This window comes from Lynx rufus, unplaced genomic scaffold, assembly GCF_022079265.1.
Source record: "Lynx rufus isolate CCGP_SWC_20201006 ecotype Redwood Valley unplaced genomic scaffold, mLynRuf1.p SCAF_7, whole genome shotgun sequence".
Taxonomy (NCBI): Eukaryota; Metazoa; Chordata; class Mammalia; order Carnivora; family Felidae; genus Lynx; species Lynx rufus.
Genome location: NW_025814889.1, coordinates 61,363,086 through 61,386,525, shown reverse-complemented (window position 1 = coordinate 61,386,525; position 23,440 = coordinate 61,363,086). Strand labels below are relative to the sequence as shown.

General features: G+C 37.2%; 1 protein-coding gene across 2 annotated transcripts in view; it reads right to left on the bottom strand.

Moving 5' to 3' along the window:
* Positions 1–16,556, bottom strand: part of CCDC91 (coiled-coil domain containing 91) — a 351,169-nt gene extending 334,613 nt beyond the window's left edge. For both annotated transcript variants that reach the window (XM_047065633.1, XM_047065636.1), the window contains exon 1: positions 16,380–16,556. The gene's annotated coding sequence lies outside the window, so the exon portion shown is untranslated. The remainder of the gene's footprint in view (positions 1–16,379) is intronic.
* Positions 16,557–23,440: the final 6,884 nt, after the last annotated feature.

Below are 23,440 nucleotides of genomic sequence, written 5' to 3'. Positions count from 1 at the left end.
CAAGATAATGCCATCAATTTAATACACAAGTGCGGTATTTTATGGAAGTAAAAGGAGACTCCTTTTCTATGCAAACAGATCTATGCAAACTATCTTATAACACTGGACTTCAGACTTGATATATTCCTGAAGTAAGACAGTGAAGATGTATTTTAGACCTTGCCAGCTGAAAGCAAACTGCTGCTGTTGGACCTTGCTGACAAGGATGGAAAAAAAGGCATTGTCAGATCAACAGCTACATATCAGGTACCTGGGGATAATTTGCTCTAGCAGTAAAACCCTATCTGGTAAAGCAGCTGCAACTGGAATCATCATTTGGTTATAAGCCTACAACAATCCACTGTTAACCTCCAAGCCCCATCTGTCTTCTGCACTGGGCAAGATGAATGGGGATGCACACACAATGAGTGGGGATGTGCCAGAAATCACCATCCCAGCATGTTTCAATTATTTGATGGTGGCACCAATCTCTGCAATCTCCCCAGTAATGAGATATTGCTTTTGGTGTACTATTCTCCTAGGTAGAGGCAGTTCTATTTGGCCTTCTATTTGGCCTCCCTTAGTGTTCACTCCACTACTCAAGGAACTAAAATGGGGATTCTCCAACTGCTGAGTATATCAATTCTAATTATGCATTCTGAAATTGGGGAAATAACCAATGGATGGGCTTGGAGACCCTTTGTGAGACAGATCTAAGCTAAAACTTCATTCATCACCTGACGCCCATGTGCCCCTATTCTGTTGGTAGACCACAAGGACAATTTGGGTCTCCTGGAATTAGTGTTAGTTCAGAGCCAGTGTCCAGTAGTTCCAAAAAGTCTAATTATCTCTCTCCCCAGTGCACAATTTCCCTGGTAGAGGGCCACAGGTCCCTTTGGGGAAAACTTGAAGAAAAATTGACAGTATAAATTTTTGGCCATATACCAGGGTCTTTCCTTAAGGGGACGCTGCCATCCATTCATTCAAGGGGTTCTGGATCCATAAATATTTAAGTCTAAGAATTGATTGAAGGGTAATGACTCTTTGTTTTTATGATTCAGGCTAGATTTTTATTCACCTGAACTAGAACTTCTCTATTTATACAAATCAAGTAAGAATTTAGAAGCATTCCTACCTATTTCACCAGGAACACCACAATCAAGTAGCCAACGTCACTAGTCTAGATGAAACAGACTATTTTAATTGCTGCTTTGATTCTGCTGTCCAAACCATGCTCACCTTACCTTTGGCAGTTGAGTACCACTACTTGGCCCGTACCACCTTGGAATTCATTTACTCCCATTGCACTTAGGTTTCCCAATTCAGTGACTGCATTCTAAGGCCTAGCCTATACATAACAGTAATCACAGAGCTCAAGGATACCAGGGACCTCTCACAATATCTTTCTCTTAGTACTGGTTAAAGGTATCTCTTCTAGACCCTTTTAGTCTCGGTGAGTAGGTCTTAAATAACAAATCCACTCTAACATCCCAATCTCCAAGTCTACTGAAGCCTACCTTTGGTCCATATTCACCATTCCCACGCATATTCCCTGGATTCCCTGGGAAGTGTCCATTCCCACGCATATTCCTTGGATTTCTGTCTGTATAATCAGAAAACTCAAGTAGTTCTTTTGGAGTATAGCACATTTCCTCATGAGTCACACTTTAAACCTCACTTTTAGAGGCCTGCTGGGATTTGAATCTAGTTACAGATCTAGAAGCAAAGAGGGGTTGGTAGAGGCCAGTCTAAGGAAATCAGCTTTTTTTTTTTCTCAACATAATACTTAATTTTATTTTTTTTAATTTACATCCAAATTAGTTAGCACATAGTGAAACAATGATTTCAGTAGATTCCTTAATGCCCCTTACCCATTTAGCCCATCCTCCCTCCCACACCCCTCCAGTAACCCTCTGTTCTCTCTGTTATGAGTCTCTTATGTTTTGTCCCCCTCCCTGTTTTTATATCATTTTTGTTTCCCTTCCTTTATGTTCATCTGTTTTGTCTCTTAAAGTCCTCATATGAGTGAAGTCATATGATATTTGTCTTTCTCTGACTAATTTCACTTAGCATAATATCCTACAGTTCCATCCACGTAGTTGCAAATGGCGATTTTATTCTTTTTGATTGCCACATATACACCACATATTCTTTATCCATTCATCCATCGATGGACATTTAGGCTCTTTCCATACTTTAGCTATTGTTGATAGTACTGCTATAAACATTGGGGTGCATATGTCCCTTCGAAACAGCACACCTGTAACACTAGGATAAATACCTAGTAGTGCAATTGCTGGGTTGTAGGGTAATTCTATTTTTAATTTTTTGAGGAACCTCCATACAGTTTTCCAGAGTGGCTGCACCAGCTTGCACTGCCACCAACAATGCAAAAGAGATCCTCTTTCTCTGCATCCTCGCCAACATCTGTTGTTGCCCAAGTTGTTAATGTTAGCCATTCTGACAGATGTGAGGTGTATCTCCTAGTGGTTTTGATTTGTATTTCCCTGATGATAAGCGATGTTGAGCATTTTTTCAGGTGTCGGTTGGCCATCTGGATGTCTTCTTTGGAGAAGTGTCTATTCATGTCTTTTGCCCATTTCTTCACTGGATTATTTGTTTTTTGAGTGTTGGGTTTGGTAAGTTCTTTATAGATTTTGGATACTAACCCTTTATCTGATATGTCCTTTGCAAATATCTTCTCCCATTCTGTAGGTTGCCTTTTTAGTTTTGCTGATTGTTCACTTTGCAGTGCAGAAGCTTTTTATTTTGATGAGGTCCCAGAATCAGCATTTTCTTACAATGGCAATTGCCTCAGGGGAGGCCATTACAGCTCCCTTAGGCAATTCAGAATGAATCCCCTCAGACTTCAAACAGAGGTAGAGAAGTCATTCCCACTGGGGAGTAAGAAAAAAAGCTCCCAACAGATGGGGAGGTCACCAACACTGAAGGGGGGGGGGGGTGGCGCACTCCTCCTGGCAAAGAAAGAACACTCATCAAAATTGGGGGACTCAATGTCTCCAGCTTCATCGGGGTCTTCCCACATGTCCCTGACCAAATTTCAGAAGCCCATACCTTCCCAATCTATATCCTCACTACAATGTATTAGCTTATATTACTCTCAACTAGTTGACTGTGAGGTTCTTGAAGACCAAGTGGCATTTATTTCTGTATCCTTCAGTAGCTACTATAGGTACCTGAAATATAGTCAGGGCTCAATAAAGATTTCTACTGAACTGAATTTTGCTTCTCAACGTATCTCAGTTGTCCATTATTTTAACTTTTATAAGCTCCATTTTGACAATTATTAAGTCCTTGTTTATGTATTTATCAGAGGTCTGCTAATTAAGCCCTTTAACTGAAATAGACTTGTTTATCGAGGGAAACACATAAAGGACTCATTTGCTCACTTTTTTCCATGATGATATAAAACTTGTTCTAACCACTAATTTTAATTTCTTCTCCAATTTAAAGTACCAGTATCATCACCAAGATAATTTTTTTAAAATCTGATCCTAACTTTAGTATGAATCACCTGTAATTTTTTCACTACCAAACTTACTAATTGAGTAAAAATTTATCTATGAAAGACTTTTAATGCTTACACACTCTAATTCCTCCAGAAAAACATAATAAAATATGTGTGTTAATGAAAAAAAAAACCAATACTCATGTCTAAAACACACTTAAAGTTCTCCCTCCCTTTACAATTGGCTATATCCCTAACAAACCTGACCCCTTATGAGCAATATTTGAAAGACTTTCTCTCTTCACCATTTTAACTAAAAATCCAAGGCTTTCCCATAAGGCAATCTAGACACTACCAACATTTTTTATATGCCATATTGTCAGAATCCTACAGAAATGTCAACTCATGCTATTCCTCTATGAGTAAATATATAATCAAGTCCAAAAAATGCTAGCTATTGGGTGATGGCACTGACACTATTTTTATTTACTAAGTTCATTTAATAACATATACTTCCTTAACTGTGTACAAATGTCTTTGGTTGGTGTTTTGTATTTTACATTAACTAGATACCACAGAAGAATTAACTATACTTCTAGAAACACATTCTATCACCTTCAACAACTTTATGTTGCTGCCTCTGGCAGCAATATACAGCACCCAAGCATGGGATATCTGTCTGGTGATAAGTAAGTAAATAAATACCTGGCCCAAAATTACACAGGATTCAAACACAGTAAGAGAAATAAAAGAAAAAAGAGAGATACACCTTGAAAATACCTAACCTGACACTCTCCTGTGAAAAACTTAGTAATATTAAGCAGGTCCTTCATATCCTTAAATTCATGACGAGTATGACAACTTGAAATTACTTGTTTTGGGAATTCTGATTGGTGAAATATGGCATTACTTCTCAAAGAAATGTCCGTATGCTTCACTGCAAAAAAATAAATGCACCTCAGGACAGACTAATGTAAACATAAAAAAGCATCTCTAGTAACATTTACAAATAGTGGCAAACCATTTATGTCTTCTTCAAATTCAAAGGTGATGCAAATTAAGTAAAATACAAAAACTCACATATGTTTACTTTCTAAGAACCCAAAGATATAATACAACTACATTTTAACCCCATGTTCCTATCAACTGAAGATAACAATCATCCCAATCTCTTCTATAGCACTGGAAATAATATTCCCAATGATGACTCTCAGGTACTGTAAGATGCTAAGCCAGTCAGCTCAATGCTTGGGGACAGGACAGGGAAGAAAAGAATTCAGTTACCTTGGATTACTAAGGCATTCAAATCCACAAGTTAAAGTATAAGAGATTCTCACCAAAGCAAAAAATACTTGGCTTCTGGTGGGCTTTCTTTACTAGGAAATCTTATTAACCAGAAAATCCAATTTCTCCAAGTAATATGTTACAGCACTGCACATAGTAAGTATTCAATAAACGCTTCTTTACTTTCCCCTTTCAGCATAAATGTTTTGACAATCCAATGACCTTTTTAATTATAATGCACAAGCCCTATTTCCTCTATTTAATACCCAATTATAAAAGATGAAATAGCATAATATAACAGACAATAATGCTCAGAGACCACACAAGACAAAGAATACAGAATTTACAGAGTTCTCCAAGTCATTAAACAGGCAAACAGCAATAATACCAACAACAAACAGCAAAAATAACAAACCCTGTGAGGAGAATCTGATATCCAAAATTTCCATGTCATATATATTATACATTTTTAACATACAATACACTTATGGATCATCTAATATATAATATGTAATTACATACACTATATACCTATAATTTTTAATATCTAGTTTTCAACAGAAAGTATGAGATATGCAAAGAAACAAAAAAAGTATAGCTCATATATGGGAGGGAAGGAGCAGTCAATAGAAATTACTCCTGAGGAAACCCAAACATTGTACTTACTAGACAAAGATATCAATATCAACTACTTTATATGTGTTCATTGATATAGTCTCAAATTACCAAAGAAAACCATGCCTAAATAACTAAAGGATATTATGACAACCATGTCTCAGAAAATGGAGAATATTAATGAAAAGACAGTAATCACAGAAATGAAACAACAACAAAAAAAATCTGTAGTTAAAAAGTACACCAACTGAAATGAAAAATTTACCAAAAGATCTCAACAGCATGTTTGAGCTGACAGAAGAATTACTGAACCTGAAGATAGATCATTTGAGATCATCCAGTCTGAAGAACAGAAAGAAAAAAAAAAAAAATGAAGAAAATGAACAGAGCATCAAAGATCTGCGGAAAACCAGCAGGCATACCAACATATGCATATGCATAATGAGAGCACCAGAAAGAAAGGAGAGAAAAAAAGGGGGGGGGGGCCACAGGCAGAAAGAATATTTGAAGAAATCAGGCTATGGAAGTCCACAAATTTGATGAAAAAATTACTTTACACATCCAAGAAGTTCAACAATTCCAATTAGGATAAATGTGAAGAGATCCACACTTCAATATATCATAACCAAACTTTCAAATGCCAAAGACAAAGAGAATCTTGGAAGGAGCAAGAGAGAAGCAACTCATCACATACAAGGAATCCAAGAAAAGATTTTTAATCTGATTTCTTATAAGCAACCATGAAGGCCTGATGGCAGTAGGATGACACATTCAAAGTGCTGAAAGAAAAAGACTGCAAACCAAGAATTCTATATTCAGCAAAACTAATATTCAAAAATGAAGAAATTAAGACATACCCAAATGAATAAAAACAGAGAGAACTCATCACCAGCAGTTCTTATCTATGAGAAATACTAAAGGGAGTCCTAAAGGCTGAAATGAAAGGATAATAGACAATACTTGAACTTACATAAAGAAATAAAGAATACCAGTAAATATAAAAAACAGTACAAAGGTATATTTTTTCGTCATTCTTTTTTTTCTCATATCTGATTTAAAAGACAACTGCACAAAGCAAATACTACAAATCTGAGTTGACAGGCATACAGTGTAGAAAGAAGTGCAACAATAGCAAAAAGAAGGGGAAGAAATAGAACTATATTATAGATTAAGCTGGTATTAATCCAAACAGACACCAAACAGACTATTATAAATTAACATATTGTTTATAATCCCCAAGGCTACTGCTAAGAAAATAACTCAAAAAAATATACAGTAAAAGAAACAAAGGAATTAAAATGGCACATTAGAAAATATCTATTTAACAAAAAAGAAAGCAATAGTAATACAGGAATTAAGGAGCCAAAAAAAATAAATAAATAACCCATTAAGACATACAGAAAATGAATAGTAAAATGACAAGCATAAGTCCTATCTTACCAGTAACTATATTAAATGCACAAGGGTTAATAAAAACTCTAATTAGAAGGCAAAAATTGGAAGAATGGATAAAAAATATGATCCAATCAGGTACTGTTTACAAGAGACATGCCTGAGATTCAAAGACACAAGTAAAATCATATACACCAATAATATATTGGGGTAACTAAGTAACTTCATAAACAGAATAATATACTATCAACAATCTGAAGTGTGGAGCATCCATTTCTAAAACCTAAAGTCAGTTAAGCTGTGATTTTCGTTCATCCAACAATTATTTAATAAAAACCAACCATGCTCTACTGAAGAATATAATGATCAATACAGCCACTTAGACTAGTAAAGAAAATATCAATATATAATGTAAACTACAATAAAAGTTTAGAAGTGTTGAAATCTCATGCCCATCCCCATGCTTTCATCTCCTCGGATGCCTTGGCTCCTTCAGAATGTCTTATGTATATCAGCTCCCTCATTCATCATTTATTTTCCCTTTGTTCATTAACTCAACAAATATTAACTAACACCTATGATGTTCAAGGCACCTGTGAAGCGCTAAAGATATAATGGTAAGCAAAATTGGCCCTTGCCGTCAAGTCTGGCAAAGAGAGAAAAATAAGCTTAAAAATACATGCAACCACATAGTGTTGCAAAGATTGAGGGAAGAAAGGAATCTGAACTTCTCTGGAAGGTCAATTAAGGTTTTCTCACAGGCAGAAGCCTTGAGTACTTGCATCCAAAGCCAGAATGAGTAGGAGGCATTTCCAGTTAAATATGGAGTACTGAACATCCATGTTTACCACCATTCTCTTCTAAACTCCCACTAAAATGACAAATATATGAATAGACAATTCACAGAATTATCCATGTGACTAATAAGTATGTGGAAAATGGTCAATCTCACTAGTAATCAGGGACAAAGATATGTTAGTGACAATGAGATTTATATCTACCAGGTTAGCAAAAAATGCAAAAGTAATTATACCAAGTATTGGCAAGGATGGAGAGCCGTACTCTCAGATATTAATAGTAAGAGTAAAAATTGGAACAATGACTTTGGAGAATAATCTAGTAATACTTAACTTGAAGATGTTCTTATAGTAAGAACCAGCAAATTCTATGACAGAACCTAGAAAAATTCATGTGCATCAGAGAAGGTGAAGAAAAAAATTCATTGCCAGGTTGTTTAAAATAGCAAAAAGAAAAAAAAAAGTAATAACCTAGAAGTCATTTAGAGAGAGGAAATTGATTAATAATTAGTAAAAGTCATACAACATGATAAATCAATGAACATGAATAAACTAGTGTTATATGTATCAACATAGATAAATTTCAAAATGTATTGTTGAATAAACAAAGGAGGTGGCAGCAAAATACACAAAATATGACACCATTTTCAAGAATTTTTTTTAAAAAGACATCACACGTACTTCTTATGGATACACAACCACAGTGAAGTTAAAAAGGCATGTAAGAAATGATAAACTACAACTTCAGAATAGTGCTACACTTTGGACAAGGAGAGAAGAGGATGGGTTCAAGGGTGTAAATTATAGCAATAGTAATTATTCCTTTTTAAAAATATGAAGCAAAAGGCAATGTCAATATGAGAAAAAATGGTGAGTACACTTGGATATTAATTAAATGAGTTAATTATTTGTAAAATCTTTAAAACAGTGCCCAGAATCTGCAAGCACCATATAAGTGGATACAAAAATATATGCAGTATTATTACCCTAAAGGTTTGAAATATTTAATTAAAAAATTTCATAGACCTCCTATCTCACACAATTAACAAACGTTAACTCAAACTAGATCAATGACCAAAATAAAACAGCTAAAACTACAAAACTCTTAGAAGAAAACATAGGGGCAAATCTTCATGACCTTCATTTGGCAATGGATTCTTAGGTATGACACCAGAAGCACAGGCAACAAAAGAAAAACTTACTAAGTTGAATTTAATCAAAATTTAAAAGTTTTTTGTATCAAAGAACATTATCAAGAAAGGGAAAAGACAATCTACAGAATGGGAGAAAACATTTGCAAATCATATATCTAATAAGGGTCTAGTACCCAGAATACATAAAGAACTCTCAGGAGCACCTGGGTGGCTCAGTCAGTTGAGTGTCGAACTAAGGTTCAGGTTATGATCCCAGCATTGTGGGATGGAGCCCTACATAAGGCTCTGTGCTGAGCTGAGCGTGGAGCTCGTTTAAAATTCTCTCTCTCTCTGCCCCCTTCCCCACTCACATGCGCTCTCCAATATATATAAAAAATTTTAAAAAGGAACTCTTAAAACTCGACAACAAAAAGACAAACAACCCAATTTCAAAATAAGCAAAAGAAGTTAATAAACACTTCTTTAAGAAAGATACAAAAATAACCAAAAGACACTTTAAACTGCTCAATATTATCATTAGGGAAATACAAATTAAAACCACAATGAGGTAGCAGTTCACACCCACTGAGATGGCCATAACCAAAGAGAAAAAAGGAAAATACCAAGTGTTGACGAAGATGTGGAGAATTGGAATCCTCATACATTGCTGGTAGGAATACAATACATACAGCCACGTGGAAAATAGCTTAGCAATTCCTCAAAACGATAAACGCAGAATTACCACATTATGCAGCAATTTCACTCTTACATATACGCCCAACAAAATTGAATACAAGTACCCAAACAAATACTAGTATACAAGTGTTCATTGCAGCACTATTCACAATAGTGAATCAGCACAATAGCAAAAAGGTGGGGAAATCCAAATGTCCATAAACAGATGAATGGATAAACAAAGTGTGCTAAGTGCTATATATTATATATACAACAAATTATGCAGGCATAAAAAGAAATGGAATAGTAATAAAACATAGATGAACCACAAAAACATTATGCTAAGTGGATGAAATCAGACACAAAAGGCTACACATTATATGATTTCATTTATATGAAATATCCAAAACACAGGTGAATCCATAGAGAAAGCAAATTGTGTTTGCTAGGGGCTGGGGAAAAGGGAAAATGGGAATGACTGCTTAATGAGTGCTGGGTTTCCTTCTGGGGTGATGAAAATATTTTGGAACCAAATAGAGTTCCACAAAATTGTGAATGTACTAAATGCCACTAATTATACACTTTAAAATGATTACTTTTATGTTAGGTAAGTTTCACCTCAATAAAAAAATAATCAAAAAGAAGTGTTTTAAAAAATGTTTGAAAGTGTCCAGGAGCAGTACTTGCTACATTATCAATACTTAAAAATAGTGGTTACTATTACTGCCATTACATACATCACAATATATCATTGCAGTAATTGGTCCATAAACACAGGTAGTCCCTATGATACCTGTGATATTGACATAACTGCTTCAATTCCAGGATCTTAACCTGTAAAATTCATTTTCTTACTACAACTTTGATACTTCTATTTGTACTACCCTATCATTCCTACCGAACCTGTTATTCACCCCTATTGAAATTTCTAGTATCCCAAACCACTCATTATTCTCTCAGCCTATCAATAACTCCTCCTTTTTAACTCCCAACTTTCTGTTAATAATGCTAAAGCTTTTGTCTTGATTTCTTCCTTGATCACTCTTTATCCTTCTAAATGCCTCTGTTTCTTTTCCATGATTAACATTGTGTGTTATACACCAATAAATACACTCAATACATTCAATAGGTAATAGACAAACCTACCCAGGGGCCAATGTTTGGGCTTCTCAATTGAGACTAATCAATCTGAGGAACAGAAAGAAATAGAAATGAAAAGTGAACAGATCCTCAGACACCTGTAGGAAACCATCAAGCATGCCAACATAAAAACTATGACAGTTCCAGAAGAGACAAAGGGGCAAAAAGAATACTGCAAGAAATAATGACGAAAAACTACCCTAAGTTTACTTCCCAAAGTATACTTCCCAAAGTACACACACACACACACACACACACACACACACACGCACGCACAGTTCATCAATAGATGCCTTCTGGAATACTTTAAGTGGGGGGAAAAAAGTATATGCTGGTTAAAGAATCAGATCCACCTTATAATTCCCAATTTACCACCTAAACAATCTGCTAAATTATTTTGCTCAGATGAAAGTAACTATGATGATAATATCCATGGTCCTGCTATGTGAAAGAAAAATCATCTAAAAATTTCATGTATATGCTGCCTCACTTGTTCATAAGATTTTCTACTCCTAAGTACTTTGTAGGAATCACACCATAAAACATTTTGCAATCTGACTAGATTCTAAGTGCTCAGAGGACTTCTCATCAACCATATGGAAATCACTTTGTATGTGCATGACTGCGACACTGAGAATAACCCTGTGGCATTTCTTACCTCTCCTATTTATAACAAGAGAAGCAAGATCAGTAACACCTAAATTTGGAACTATAGAAAATAAAACTCAGTACACCAATGAAGATAAAGTCTCCTACAAAAGGTTCTTGCAACAAAAGGTACTATACAAGTATCCTTAACTAATGACTGTGGAAAAAAATCACATATACTAAATAAGCAGGAGATATTTTACACCATTCACTTTAAGCAGAAACTAGTCCTAAAAAGAAATTAATAAAATATACCTCTTCTGCATAACAGACAAAATAAGTAACTTAAAATATCTAAATGCCTCATGAAAACCATCAGCAGTTAATAAACACTGTTTTCCCATTCAGCAGAATAGAAAATAAATCTTCATTTCAATTTGTCCTGTGATTCAGATGGGTAGCCCATTTAATGCCATTCAGGTTTCATAGGCTTATTTTCAATTTTTCATGTCCAATGTGGGCAAACTGTTGGAATGAAAGGTATAACCTCATGTTAAGTTGTCTTTATTAAATCCATAATTAAAATAATGATACTCTCACTTTTACCAACTATCTTCAATGATGTCTACACATGTAGACATGTAGTTTTTTTTTTTTTAATGTTTTTATTTATTTTTGAGAGAGAGACAGAGTGTGAGCAGAGGAAGGACAGAGAGCGAGGGAGACAGAATCCGAAGCAGGCTCCAGGCTCTGAGCTGTCAGCACAGAGCCCGTTGTGGGGCTGGAACTCACTGACCACGAGATCATGACCTGAGCCAAAGTCAGTCACCTGAGCCACCCAGGTGCCCTTACCCATGTACTTTTCTAGTAATATTCATGTGAGTCCCTATCAATGAAGCACATCCACAGATTAATGGATCTTACATAATACCGCAACACTATCCTTACCACAATGGTAGAAGTTCTGAATTCTCATAATACAAAAGTAAAGCATCTTGAAATGATCGTGCAGATCGTGCAAATCTTACCACAAGGTTGGACACAACATAAAAGGCAATTTGGCTGGCCTCTCCATTAGCTAGGCCTTCTTTTGGTAGGAGATGCACATGGTCAATGATAACAAGGCTGGCAAAGGGGGAAAAAAGTCAGTCTTCCCCAAATAGCCGGAAAAAGTGACTTCATGCTTTACAAAACAGTGGTTACTTAGTTCATATAGTTACTCTATATGACAACAATGTGTTGGACTGAGTTATGTAAATACCAAAACGGACATACCCTTCTAAGGAAAACCACTTCGATAGAATTATTACATGCTGCATTTTAAAGTGAATAACATTAACTCTGCTCTTCATCTATTAAACCTGTAATTTTAAAAAATGCTTCCCATTTCAAAATTTTAAAAATTATATCCTTTGCTAGTAATACTAAATATATCCCTAATTCTTTAAGTAGGATTATACGTCCTATAGCTAACACTCTTTGTAAAAGTAAAAAAAAAAAAGAGGGTACAGGTAAAGAATATCTAACTAATTTAAAATTTAAAAATATACAAAGACATAAATTTGGATAAACATTTTACAAGTGACTGATACCATCTCATGTTGAGTTATTAATTTGCTTAATGAGTTTATTCTAAGCATCAAAATTAAAACAGATTCAGAATAAACACAAGATACACAAAACACTTACAAGAACTCAGTATTGGCAGTATAGCACATGAATAAAAGAAAATTCAGGAAGACTTGTTATCAAACCCCTGCTCTACGACTTACTATTAATGCAACCTTGGATAAATTTGCTCGCTTGTATGAGACTCAATTTCTCTGGCTATGAAGTGGGAAAAATACTACCTACCTCGAAAGGTACTGGGTGGAATTCAATAAAACAACAGACAAGGAGTTTTTAGAAACTCTGCATATGCATCTATATAATGCTAGGCTCAAAGATTTCCATAATTCTTATCAAAAGAAGAACATGAAAAGTATTTCACACTACACTAAATGCATCCAGAATTCTATCTAGATTATTGGCAGCAAAAAAACAATGTATGCAGAAAAGCTGTTCAATCATTTTAGACTCTAAACCTATAAAAGAAATGGTTTGAACTAGATAAAATCTAAGGTACTCTGAGTTTCTAAACTTCTAGGATTCTATCTTAAAGTGATGCCCAGAAAGTCAATATGTCGACTACCACATTTTGCTCCAAAATTTATTACGATAAATAACGCAGAGGACAAATTCTAAGAATATCAAATAAAACAAAGAGGCAGTGTATATTAAGAATCTGAAGAGAGGTGTCTGGGTGGCTCAATCAGTTAAGTCAGTTAAGCCAACTCTTCATTTTGGCTCTGGTCCTTATCTCACAGGTTCGAGCCAGGAGTAAGGTTCTGCACTGACAGGGCAGAGCTTGCTTGGGATTCACACTCTCTCTCTATCTAACCCCTCCCCCACTCTCATAAACACAGGTGCTCTCTCAAAAAATAAACTTTAAAAAAAATCTTACCAGAGTTATGCACAAAAATGTTTAATGTTAATTCTAATGGGGAAAGCTTAACTATAAATCAAGAACTTACAAGTCAAGTTATCAAAAAATTCATGATGTAGCGAGCACTTACAATGTAATGCTACTGAAAAGGAAAAATATAAAACAATATTTACAATTTTGTTTTTAAAATGTTTTCAGAAGAAAAAGACCAAAAGAAAAACCAGCAAAATGTTTGCAGAACTTATTTCATGTTAACAGAAATGGGTTAGCGTTTTTTTCTTCATAGGATTCTTTATTTCCCAATTTTCTACTATAATCTACTATGATTTCCACAATGAAAAAAAATACAATATTCACCCATGCTAAAATAGCAAACTAGAGGCTAACAAAACTTCCCCTATCTGATGAAAACTGTTTACAAAAAACCTAGAGCTAACTATTTAATGGTGAAAGACTACATGCCTTACCTACTAAGATAAAAAAACAAGGCAAGGATGCCTACTCATACTTGTCCTATTCAACATCATACTGGAGGTTCTGGCCAGTGCAATCAGACAAGAAAATGAAATACAGCTGACCCCTTAACAACTCAAGGGTTAGAGGCACCAACCCTCTCACTGTCAAAGATCCACATATAACTTTTGACCTAATGATGATTTTAATTGTAAATTATACCTCAATAAACCTAAATTTCAAAGGACACGGGACATGCCCTTTTGAAAATTACACATCAAATTAAATGAGCTACCTCCAGTTCACTGGGTTTGGGAGTGGGGGTAAGACAGTGAGGAAACCAAAAAATCCTTAGAAATATTACAAATAAAAAAAATCAATTTACCATCAAGATTTATCAATAAGAACAGATACTGATACAAAGAATTAACCTAAAAAGAGTTGCCTTTTTTATTAAGTTCTGTTTGAACAGAAAATAACAAAATTTGATTAGCTAACAAGACCAAAGGTCACAAGCAACAGGTTGATAAAGGAACATTGTGATTATGAGCCAGAATTCAGAAACAACTTACCTAACATTTCACTTGCAATTTACTAATGGAAATGGTCTCATCCAGCCCAATGCACTGCCACCCCAACTTCTATTAAGAGAAATACAATAAACTTTCAAATAGCTTTCTTTATTTGTAACAATCCTATATACTTTATAAGTCATGTATCTACAAGCTAGGGGTGCCTCTTACTTGGCAAATTCCTATTTATCCATTTAACCTTCAGATCAGCTCATTAGTAACCATCGTTCGTTCTTTCTTTTTCTTTCTTTACTGTCACTAATAATAATAATAATAATAAAGTGCTGTCCTGTCACTAAAAAAATAAGTAAGTGCTGTCCCTCTCTGATGACTCTGCAGTTCTTTTTTCTGGTGTAAGTATTAAAATGATTACAAAAAGCTCTAAAAAGTTTTGAGCTGATTACTCCAATAAGAAGATACATTTTCCCATGTAATAAAAGAGGTAAATTTTAACTTTCATCACTTTGTTTTATGTTTATTCCATTTGGCTTATACTGTTGCTAGGAAACCAATTCATAATAAGATTTCCAAGCACACGGAACAACCCTAGCCAGCCAACTTTGTAACCAGGGCAATTGGCGACCACACAATTTACTGGCTAGCCAGCACCACACAGGTGCGCTCTCCCTGGCATCCCCCTTGCTCTATTTACCTAACAGGTACAGTAAGTACAGCCAATTCCTTCATTGCAACAGAAATTGTAGCACAGGGCAAATGGTATGATTAGAAGTGTAGAACTCTCTGATGTCAGAGAACAAAGTGAATCTATTGTCACTCCCTGTGGTCCCACCCAACTAAATATTCTGGGTATTTTGTCTTAAATTGTACGGTGAAATGTTAGCCCAACCCAATCACTCCACCAGGCAGCATTTAAACTACTCCCAAAAGCCATCACTAACTACCGCCCGGATAAATATTTGGAGAGGATGGTGGTATCAATATCTGCACAGTTCAGAAGGGAAGGGAAGTAAAAGAGTCGGAATTCTTAAGGGGACGCTGAGTCACCTACAGCTGTGGCCAGGATTTCACCCTCCAGGAAATCAGGCTCTGCCCCAACTCGCATCATGGAAGCAAGTAAAAGTAGCAGCAACACCATCCTACCAAAAAAACATCCAGCTCTACTTTTAATAGGGTTACCACTCCTTAAGGTGAAGCCAGAAATAGATTTCATGTCCAAAGCTTTCCACCACAGTATACAACTTGGGCAGACGGAAGAAACATCTTTATTGTGGGGAAAGGGGGCGCACTTACAGGGATGAAGGATGCCTCACCACTTGGAAAGTTACTGGCTCCTGCCGTAACCTCAAAATGCCCCTTGTATGGCAACATGTGGCCCAGAGTATCTATAAGATAATGTGGCTGACAGGTGTTGTAGAGCTTTTATGCCGGTGTACACAACGAAGCAGAGGGGGAAACATAAATCAGGCGCCATCGGTGAAAACTTGGCAAGGATCTAAATGTCTGTTCGGTGGGAGCTTCGGTGACACAATAATCACGTGCACTTGTCCGTAGACGTTCGGAAATATTGGATTCTGGAATGTACAAGGGCTGAAACCTGCCGGCAGAGCAAGTACCGGTTGGCACTCAGGGCCGAGGCAGCAGGGATCCGTTCCAGCCCGAAGCAGGTCACACCTCCAACTCCCGGTCCCGGCCACCTCGGAGGGGAGAGGCCGGAGCTAGCGAGAGGCGGAAGCCGGGCCGCGTTCCCCGCCCGCGCCCAAGCCGCCTCGGGCGCGCCCCCGCCTCACGCGGCCCCGGCCCCCCAGACCCAGGCCCGGAAGGCGAGCTTCCATTTACCTGCTCCCCGCTCTGGCTCCCGCCGCCGCCGCCTCCGCGCCGCTCACCCAAACAGCCAGGTGAGCCACCCCAGCAGACGGCCCCGCAAGCGCACACCCGGGGCACGACCCCAAACCCGTCGTGGGGGAACGCGACCCCAGCCACACAAGTTGGGATAGCCCACGCACCACCCGGCTTCAAGCACCTCTGCCCCCGGAAGTTGATTTCCTCCAAGGCCCGCCCAGAGCTGCGCTTGTCACTCAACGCCAACACGCGCGTCACGTGACCCGAGCTGAGGGCCCCATCTTCAGAGCCACGCTTCTAATGGCTTGAGTAGTCCATAGAGGGTTGCCTTCTGAAAGGGGTTGACGCAGAAACTACCTCCTGTTGATTATAGCTTCTCATTCCTCTAGAATGACAGACGCAGTTCCTATGCCTAATGTATGCAAATAAAACCATCCGCAAAATGATACTCCCATCTGGGATTCTATAGGACTGTTCCTGAGAAAAGCCTGCCTGATGTTTTCACCACCTCCAGGCAGAGTTCAATAAAAACGAACTTAGCCAAATGCCTGACGGGTAGTAAGTGCTCAAGAAACAGTTGACTGGACGACTGCTCCATTTCTTCTCTACATATCTGAACACTCAAGCACCGGAAGGCACCTAAACCCAGAGCCTCTCCAGACCATATGACATCAGTCAAAGACTCTGCTTGAGAATTATTTTTGTTCTTGGCCTCAGCTCCGGATCACAGCAACTTATATATGCCATCTCTGTTTCAGAGACAGTTTATTTTCAGCTGCCAAGCCACTTTTTTCCAAGCCTTCAGTCAAATAATTTCTCCTGAAGAAAAAGAAAAGAGAATGACATAACTGTCAGGGTTTTATTTCAAAAGAAGAGTGGTTATATAGATTTTTGTGTGTGTGTTCATATCAAAGTGTCAATAACTGTTAAAGAGGAACAGTCAACTAGCAAGTCACTTGTCAATGATTCTTCCATCTTTGACATGGGAGAGATTTGAAGAACATTTATTTAGCAATTTTTTTATTAAATGTCTACTTGGCTTACTGGACTAAGTTGTGGCAATCTGAGAATGGACCAGATTTCATTCAAGATGTTTGCCTTCAAGGAGTTTATAGTCTAGTGGGAAAAATAAACAAGTAAAATCTGGGAACTTTAAGCATAAATCTCTGGAACATTCATAGTCATTGTATAACAGGAATTCTTTAACATTTTGGATATTATTTTCTCATCTTTCCACTGAACAAAATTGACTCAAGCCTTTAATAATCTCTGCTGTGTACTTGCAGTGGAAAATGTCAACAAGTAATCCTAACAATTCTCCAGGAAGTGGAGGCTCAGGTGGTTAGTGAGTAGTCCCAATATTGAGCTCAAAAGTCAGTCTTCTACATCCATTTTTTCTGTCGTGTGTTTCTATCATGAACACGTTCCCATTATAGCAGATTGATGCTTTCTTACCCAAATTTATTTACCTATCTACTAGACCACGAAGTCAAAGACCACTTTTCATTTGTATATCTGTGAGTCTGCTTCTTATTTGTTTTTGTATATGCATCAATATCATAGTATTTAGTGATTAGAAGAAAGATATTCAATAAATGCTTCTTAAACCAAGTACAGTTACTTTTATATCATTTTGTGTCTCATCCCTTTCTGCTGGAAACCTCAGATGAGTTTCTGAGAGTTTTCATTGATATGTCTGTATGTTTCCTCTGTCCCACTTACTCCAATATTCAATATTAAACAGACTTACGATAATAATAGAAACTAATACTTACTGAACATTTGCTATGTGCTGGCATAATTATCTTATGTGACTGGCTAAATATTTTGAATCTACTATCTAATTTGCCATAACATTAATCCTCCAAAGTAAGTATATTAATATATTCACTTTTTAGATAAGGATAAAGAGTTACGGAGAGTAATTTAACCAAGTGGTAGAGCAGGATCCAAAGCCAGGCCTGCCCGATGAAAGGATTTGTTTATTCACCACAACACACTGCCCCTGCTTTTCACATCATTTGTTTATCAGTGGATCCAAATTTCACCACCTCCATGAAGTCTTTCCCTCCCTCACATAGTAATTTGTACTTTTTCTTTTTTAGTCTAAACTCAATGGTTTTTAGTATATTCACAGAATTGTGCAACCATCACCACAATCAACTTTGGAATATATTTATCACCTCAAAAGGAAATCTCGTACCCTTTGTCAGCCACTCCCCATTCCTCCCATTCCCTGCCCCTTAGGCTTAGACAAACACTAATCCACTTTGTATCTTTTTAGGCTTGCCTATTCTGGACATTTCATATGAACGCAATCATGCAATATGTAGTCTTTTGTGACTGGCTTCCTTCACTTCACATCATGTTTTCATAGTTCATTTAACCATTCCTCAGTTGATGGACATTTGAGTTGTTTCCACTTTTGGGCTATTCAAATAATGCTTCTACAAACATTCATACACAAGTTTTCGGGTAAACATAACATTTTCATGGATATATATACCTAGGAGTGGGATTGCTGAGCCATTTGCTAATTCTGCTTAACCTTTTGAGAAACTGCCAGATTGTTTTCCAAAGTGAAAAACATTTTACATTCCCACTAGCAATGTGTGAAGGTTCTAATTTCTCCATAGTCCTCTTCTTATCTCTTCAAGAACTTAAGTGTACTAGAATTTATCCCTCTGTTACGTTAGGACTTACAACTCTATTACTTTTCAGGGTATTTTTCATAAGCCATCTTGTATTATTATTTACCTTTGTAATGTATGTATTTGCAGGCCCATCACCCTAATAGATTGTGACCTTTTGAGATGAGAAACATGGTTCCTGCCCTCAAGAGGATCAAATTTGGAGAAAAAGGTAGATAATCATATCAAATAGGGTGAGAACAAGCACTGAAATCAAGTTTATTGTTAACATGTGGAGGAGGAGCACCTCATTCAACCTGCATTCAACAAGAAGTACTTCTCAAAAATGTCAAGCTCAAGACGAGTATTGAAGAACCAGTAGGAATTGGCCAAGCTAAAAAGAGACAAAGAGTGCTCCATACACAGGCACATATACCTTTGTATGTACCTCCTTGCCTATGAACTGTAGAGGTAAGTATAGTGTGGAGGTTGGTATAGTGGAGGCAAAGGTGGGAATGTGTGGGAATGTGACAGGAGAAATGGGAACTGTAGATGGGTCAAGAGGGTTGGAGAATTTTATAAACTGTGAAGGAGTTTGAAATCTATCCTGTAGGCAATGGAAAACAAATGGATTGTTTAAGTGGGGTTGGGGAGAATTACTTTAGCAGCAGTGTGCAGGTTGGATTATTAGATAGGGAACGGGTTTTTCTCTGGAAAAACAGGGAAAGAAGACTGATAGAACAACTAGAATGAGGAATTGTGGAAGCCTGAGTAGAGGTGGTACCCATGAAATTGGCTAAAAGGATTTGAAAGGCATGTAGGCAGCAAAAACATAGGAAAGAACTGAAGGTGTATTCCTGGTTTCTGGTGCTATTCAAAGAGGTAGGGGATTCAGGAAGAAGATGCTACACTTGCTGGTAAGAATAATGAAACACCACAACTTAGTCCTATTGCAGTTTATATGCAGTTGCAGTCATCCACAGAAATGAGATGGATGTCCACCTAAAAGCTGGTCCACATTTCAAGACTTCTGATGCCACACATGCACCAAGAGGATGTAAGAAGATTTATTGGTCATGTAATGAGACTTTCTAGGAAGAGCAGGGTAAGTTTCCCAAAAAGTCCAAAATGGCTGGGAGAAGGGTGTAAGGAGGTTGGAAGAGAGACTGGCTCTTGGGGGGTTTTATGGTGGCTAGGGCATGGTGCTAGGGTGAAAATTCCTACGTAGGGGCCAAGGCTTGTGTGGCTTGAATTTCCCACTGGCACCAAAGAAGGGAGCACCCAGGGTTTCTCATCAGCCTGCACAGATGTAGGGCAAGAGGGAACAGATGAAGGCTTGAAAGTTGTCAACCTTCAAACACCAAATATGGAGTCAGAGTCTTTACTACGTATGTTTAGAGTTTAGTTTCATTTTGTTTACTCCAACAAGAAAATAATGTAATTGTTGTATCTTTATATGCTTTGAAAATGATTGTAGCAGATACTTGCCTTCTCAAAATCTATTGCACTCTTCCCACACTGTGTGGCACACACCTGAGAAATTTGGGTGGAATTAACCTCACCTTTATCCCAAAGTGAGTCTAATCAGGATAACCCTGACCTATAATGTTCCCTTAGCCACATATGGTTTGGGATTGAGCACCAATCATAGGACTTTTGCCCCAAAATTGTGTAGTATGGCTCCCTCTCCCTCTCGATGTGAATGAGAAAGCATATGATCCTTGTTGCCCAAGGCAGTCATTTTGTGACCAAGAAAATGAAAGAGAAATGGAGCTGAAACCTTGATCAAATAAACAAAGATCTATAACATTGTATATAAGCAAAAGGATGTAAAATACAAACTGTGAAATTTTTAAATAAGCACTTTTCTGGCCCCTTTCTCTTTCTATACTCGATTGTTCCATTATGTGAGCCTTCAAATCAAACCAGCATGGAGTCTGACCGTTTTGCTACTCTCCTCAGTATTGAATACTGAATAGTGTATTGAATATTGGTTAAGTCAGTTTGAATTTGTTACTATTATACTTTCCCTCAAGATACTTTCCTGTACGTAATGTGATATAAATGTGCACATATGTGTTACTTAATTTACTTTATCCCCTAATGGTTGTCAGTTGCCATAATCTAGATTTCCCACCTTAGATGTATTCAGCTGGCATTTAATCAGAAAGACTGCATTCCAAACGTAGCAACCATAAATGTTTCTGCTATCATATCTTCCATTAACACTTGAGGCTTTGCTAATCAATGGATGTGATAAACAGGTTTTCATAAGTGAAATTAGGGGCTCTCTATTAGCATAATGGATGTTATAAATTGACTCTCATTGATGAACCAGTGGTGTTCATGATACAAAGATTGAATAAAATATTTCAGAGACAGTCCCTACCTTGCATGACCAAGGTTATAAGAAGCTAGCAAACTCCGTAGTCTGCACTTTTAGGAACAGCACCCTTCAGACCCTCAAACAAAAAATGTCTAAAATCCTAATAATCTTCAGTATGCCAACAATGGAACAGTTTAATTTCTGCTTAACTGGAGGAAAAATCACACTCACTATGGAGGTGACTGGAGACATCACGCTTATTATGGAGACAAGGAATAAATTACTGTGCCCTTCCCTCCCGACTGTAGGTTCATTTTTTAGAATATCCCCAATGCAGATGCCATTAAACTGAGATCTTGGGATGGGCCGTTAAACTAAATTCAGACTGGCAGAGTGTGAAGGGCTACTAGTAAAGAGAAATTCCAAGATATAAAAACTTGGACTACACATGGTCTCTGACCATAGTTACTTGCCTACAGAAGCAACAAGAAGCAATCAGTTCAAAAACCTAATATTAGCAGGAAGATATATTATTAAATAAACCTCAAGCCTGACTGATAATAGCCTGTGACTATTTAATCTTAAGCCTCAGACTTCTACATTCAACCTGATAGGAAATAAGCTGCCAAAATAGTGTAACCTCTTAAAAAGAGCATCTTCCCCCAATGACCATCTCGGATGGGGCCATAAAGAACACCGAGAGCAAAACAGTACCTGCCAAAAGAATCCATACCACTGCTATCCAGGAATCCTAACTACTCCTGTCTACAGATTAGGACAAAGATCAGTGACTACTATGTAATGTTTCCAGATATACCCTGTTTAATTGGGAGTTTTCATTGCAATTACTTTGTCCTTTCTCTTTCATTGCATTTTGCATTTGTTGTCAGTAGGTGACTTGTCACTGGTTGCTAGAGCACAAGGAACTCCAGATGAAGATATAACACTTTGCAGAGACAGAAAGAAGATGCTCACTAATTACAGTAGTGGTGAGCAATAGGGTACACTACAGTGGATGTGGCAGTTGTTATCCAAACATGCATTTCACTCTGCCCCCATTGTGTAGTATTCAGATATATTGGATGAGCTTAACCCTAACCTTTTGACGGTTAGTCCTAATTGGTGGAGGCCAGAAGTTACTCCCAAACCCCTTGCCACCATAAGTGGGGGCAGGCAGACCCAGTCCCAAGTCAATCATGGCATTACCCTAACCATAAGAATTGCTTCAGGGATCATCCAATAGGCACAAAACTCAGGACCAATGTTCAGTGCTTGTTGGAAGGAACTTTCTGTCTTCCTGCGAATCCAAGCAGAAAAGTGTGTAATTCCTATTGCTTTTAATAGTCATCTTGTGACCATAAAGGAAACCAGTCTGAGGATAAAAACAGATACAGATTATAGAACAAAGATGATATAATTCAGAGAAATGGAGCTGAAGCTTTGATCAAATCAGTTCTAAAGCTTCTCTCACCTCTATAGGACTTTTCATTTATCCAAACAATTTTCATTTATCATTTAATCCAATGTGAATTAGGTTTTCTGTTACCTTCAATCCCAAGAGTTTTAACTGGTAGAAAGATTTTGTATCTCTGTCTTCATATTAAATGTCAGAAAATGAATTGCCATTTTCTTAAAATGGGAGTTTTTTCCACCTTCTTCGCTTTCCCTTTGTCTATGCTCATGCCAGAGTGAGACTGAAAATGATGTACTGTCCCTGAGCAGTTCTTTAAGATTCATATGATACTCAGCTTTCACATTAATCCAATGGAAACTATTTCAGATATGTTTTTAGAACAATATATATAAAATATGGAAAGAGTACACTAAGAAAGTCTTCAATCAGGTCCCTCCTCTAAGCAGGTCTCTTATGAATTCTGTGCAGCATCTAACCCATTTATGAAATCTCCATTATATAAGAGATACATGATCTCTCACTTCACACTAGTTTGCAAGTTGTCATTAGCCACCATTTTGGTTTGCACAGTTTGGCTTGATTCATAACTGGGCAAAAATCACTCCCTTAATGTCTAAAAAACTTTTGCACAGTGAAGGAAACCATCAACAAAATGAAAAGGAAAACTACTGAATGGGAGAAGATATTT